The sequence below is a fragment of the Macaca nemestrina genome, chromosome 10 (assembly GCF_043159975.1).
Source record: "Macaca nemestrina isolate mMacNem1 chromosome 10, mMacNem.hap1, whole genome shotgun sequence".
Classification (NCBI taxonomy): domain Eukaryota; kingdom Metazoa; phylum Chordata; class Mammalia; order Primates; family Cercopithecidae; genus Macaca; species Macaca nemestrina.
Genome location: NC_092134.1, coordinates 46,424,263 through 46,429,312, shown reverse-complemented (window position 1 = coordinate 46,429,312; position 5,050 = coordinate 46,424,263).

Below are 5,050 nucleotides of genomic sequence, written 5' to 3'. Positions count from 1 at the left end.
AACATGGTGAAGCCCTGTCTCCACTCAAAAAAAAAAAAAAAAAAAAAAATTAGCTAGGTGTGCTGGTGTGCGCCTGAAGTCCCAGCTCCTTGGGAGGCTGAGACAGGAGAATCTGTTGAACCCAGGAGGCGGAGGCTGCAGTGAGCAGAGACTGTACCACTGCACTCCAGCCTAGGCAACAGAGTGAGATTCCCTTTAAAAAAAAAAAAAAAAAAGGCCAGGTGCAGTGGCTCATGCCTGTAATACCAGCACTTTGGCAGGACAAGGCAGGAGGATCACCTGAGGTCGCGAGTTAGAGACCAGCGTGACCAACATGGAGAAACCACATCTCCACTACACACACACACACACACACACACACACACACACACACACACAGAGCCGGGCGTGGTGGCGCATGTCTGTAATCCCAGCTACTCAGGAGGCTGAGGCAGGAGAATCGCTTGAATCTAGGAGGCGGAGGTTGTGGTGAGCCGAGATCGCACCATTGCACTCCAGGCTGGGCAACAAGAGCGAAATTCTGTCTCAAAAAAGAAAAGAAAAGAGTTCTGGTGATTGGTTGCATAGCAGTGTGAATGTATTTGACACTACTGAAGGGTACACTTAACAATTGTTAAGATAGTAAATTTTATATTACACGTATTTTATCACAATTTAAAATTTCAAAAAGCATATAATAAATATTTTAAAAAGATGCCGTCAACAGAAGATCAGTTTCAAAAATTATTGAGAAAAGTATTTGTGAATATATTACAAAAACAAAAATCAATGATAAACCTTGGAATGCTTACTAATATTACAAATTTCAATGTAGAAATTAGAAACAGTTATTTCCTAAAGATAAATTTTATTATTTATTTGTAAAGCCTAAGTAATTATACCAAATAAAAATAGTTATATAAAAGTTTTTCATTAGTTTCATTCAAGATGATTTTTGATAATATACTATAAATTAGCAGTATTTCATGTTATACATCACAGCATAGAGTAAAGAGCATAAACACGAATTCAAGAAAGCTGAATTAATAATACTTAAAAGATCCCATTAATAGATCAACTATAGAAACCTCACAAGCAGCTTATGGCATAAAAGTATGTGAGGTATCTTTTTTCTTTAAAGATGTGAACCCTGGCATTTAAGAGGTGCAATATGATTAGCAAACTATGTTAGGCTCTTCTAAAGTAAATAAACTTCTTATTTATCCTTAATAGTCAAACCCAAAAGATTAGAGCTCCAGACCAGTTATCTATTCATGAGTGATTGCTAATTTCCATGAAAATAGAGTACTTATAAATGACTTGGGAAAATGTAATGCTAATCCTATTAGAACTAACATCTTTGATTAAAGAAAGTGGTATTTATAAACAATAAAATACTCTCTCAGCATGTATTATTTTTAAAAATTATTAAGCCACTTAAATGTATTTCTTAATTAATGTTAAGTCATTTATGAGGTAGGTAAACACAATTTAATTGATCACTTGAACTGTATCACTAAAAAGATATTCCTTTTGCAGGTAAAACAGGCTATGGAAGCACCACTTTAAAAAAATTATACACACACACATGCATGCCATATGTTTTATAATTTTATATATTATATTATATTTTATATATATATATAATAAAAAGATACCAAGATCATGATCAAGGCCAAAAGACACACTTGAAATAATTTCTCATAATTATACAGAGGGCAGGAAGTCTTAGGAATATGCAGAGGTTTTTGTTCACTACACAGAGTAGGAAAAAATCATTTAAATTATATGTCACTAGTAATACTAATTTTATACTCGTGAGAAAGACAAATATGATAATCACGAAAACAATATATTCCACAATTTGATAGAAAAAATAAGACCTAGTGTTCAATAGATCAGTAGGGTTACTATAGTTTACTATAATTTATTTATCATATGTTTCATAAAGCTAGAAGAGAGTAACTTGAATGTTTCTAGCATAAAAAAAGACAAATATTTAAGATAATGAATATCCCAATTATGCTGATCTGATCTTTACAAATTATAGGAAAGTGTTAAATTATCACATATACCCTGAAAATATGTACATCTCTTATGTAACAATAAAAACTGAAATTAATTTGAAAAGAAAACAACATATTCTTCCCTACTGCTAAATTGTTGAATGGAGAGCTTGTGGGAAACAATTTCAAAGTATTTTCCTCTTTTTTTTCTTGCATATCTTTAGGCTTCAGTAGAATACAGAACATATATCTTTGAGCGGATGTTCGAAAATCATATGCACTAAAATTTGTGAAAGAAACTTGAAGATTATATACATCAACCCCTATTTTTTTAATTGCCTGGTTTGCTGTCTTGCCCAAAGTCAGTGCCAGAAGATTTAGAACCAATATTTTTAATTTACTAGTCATTTAATCATAGTGTATTATGCCTTTATTTTCAGAAAAACCTGGGACTATTAATGTCTTCATAATCTTATTCAGCCACACACAAATTTTAATAATTATATTAAAGCACTATATTAGTCATGCCAGGTAATAAAATAATGAAGAAAAATAGTAACTATTCCTATGTTTTAAAAATTCAGTAGAAAACATACAATCAGTCAAATGTGAAAGAAATTGAATATAAGGCAAAATATGATGTGACATAGAGAGTTATAAACAAAGTGCAAGTGAGAATGTAAAGCAGGTATTTGGTAGTCACTAAATATATTATGGAGCAGAAAATTTAATAAGAAAATAAAATTACTTCATAAAGATAACTGGTCATACATATCCTACTTAAAAGAGCAAGGAAGGTCAAATCTATTCTTCATCATCAGTGAAGTAAAGATGCATTGTGTATTAGAGAAAGTCTCATTCAATTCCTTGAAAATAGACATGTAAAACACACGAGGGACACAGAAACTATTAAAATGCTCCTACTTCTTTGTCATCTTTTCAAAATTCAGCCAGCTATGAATAAAAAAGGCCTTTAGAAAGTCATCTAAAATTACCCAAATGTGAAATGCTAATTTACAAGTTGCACAAATAAATACACCGATGATACCAGAAAACTTAGTGGAGTTTACAAATTATTCACTTTAAAGCACGTAGTTGGTTTAATGAAATATGTCAAATCTCAAATCACCAAATCAATTTCAAAAGGTATGGAGAAAAACAGGGTGATTATCATACACATAGTTTATCCTCTTTGGTCAGGCTTTACACACCATCAGTCCTTCAGGACTATGCGTTTTGACTATGAATACACTACTACCAAGTCATGAATCTAAATGTTGTAATATGTTTATAGAAAGTTTTAACTATTACCCCAATTATTTAAAATTAAAATTTACTGGCAAACACACAAACCCTATGAATTAGTTGAAATTTTCCAAAATATTCTATTTAGTAATATGATCTCAGGAACAAATAACATGATTAAATAAATAAATAAATATTGTAGCTACAGTTACAACAAGAAAACAGAAAATATTAACTCCGTCAGGTAAGCAGACCACTGCTCCTCTGAAAACTCCAGCTCCAATTACATTAAACCTGTCTCCCACCATCATCTATCCTTTTATATAAACATTTAAATCTCTTACATAAGTATAGTGGTAGCAGAATTGTAAACAAATATCTCCTATAGAAAAAACCTTATTGAAAAGCCACCTTGTAGAAATGTACAGCATATGTACATTGTTTAATTAATCTCAAAAACAAAAAAATGGTATTAGAACTACCAAATTGTTTTCGTAATTTTATTGAAACAGATGGCAAATTATTGTCTTTCAAAAATAAACATTATATTTTAAAAGTTTTAGTTTAACAAATTAAAAAAAAATACAGCGCTCCTGTACACCCCCCAACCAATTTCCCTATTATTAAAATCTTACATCAGTATGGTATACTTATCACAATTAGGGAACTAATATTGATATGTTATTATTAACTGTGTTTTGTAATCTATTAAGATTTTATTAGTTGTTATCTAATGTTTTTTGTTGTTGTTCTAGGATTCCAACAAGGATACCACATTCCATATATTATTCATTTTTCCTTAGGCTCTTCTTGGTTGTTAAAAGTTTCTCAGAATTTCTGTTTTTAATAAACTTGATGATTTTGAGAAGTACTGATTAGATATTTTGTAGGAGATGCCTTAACTGTGATATGTCTAACATTTTTCTCATTCCTCATTAGCCTGAGCTTATGGGTTTTGCAAGAAAGGTCATAAGGTAAAGTGCTATTTTCATCCCAGCATATCAAGAGTATATAAGATAAACATGGCTTATCATGGTTGATCTCCCAGCAAAAATAGTGTTAGTCAGATTTCTCCCCTGTAAACTGACTTTTAAAAATATCCCTTGCCATACTGTAGCCCTTGGAATAAAGTCACTAAGCACAGTGTCTATTCTTCTCCTCCTTAAAGATAGAGTATCTTCATCGTTTATTTGGAAATCTTCTACATAGAAGATTTGTCTCTTCTTCTAGTTTTGCTTCTTTATTAATTTATGTCAGTATGAACTCATTAATATTTATTTTAAATATTGGGTTATAATACAATATCACTTTATTTATTTTGCCTCTCAAATCATTTTAGCTTCAGCCATTGGGAACATTTTCAGTTGGCTCTTGTATCTCTTTGATGTAACCCAACATTGTTGTAAGGTTTTTTTTCTTTTCTTTTCTTTTTTGTTCTTGCATTCTGTGACTAAAAAATGCCCCAGACTAATCTTGTATATTTCCTACCTATTACACAATCAGCCATTTCTCCAAGGAGTCCCATTTCCTTTTAACTGGAGAATGGTATTAAGAAACAAATTTACAAGAAAAAAACAAAAACCCCATCACAAAAAGTGGGTGAAGGATATGAACAGATACTTCTCAAAAGAAGACATTCATGCAGCCAACTGACACATGAAAAAATGCTCATCATCACTGGCCATCAGAGAAATGCAAATCAAAAACACAATGAGATACCATATCACACCAATTAGAATAACAGTCATTGAAAAGTCAGGAAACAACAGGTGCTGGAATGGATGTGGAGAAATAGGAACAGTTTTACGCTGTTGGTGGTA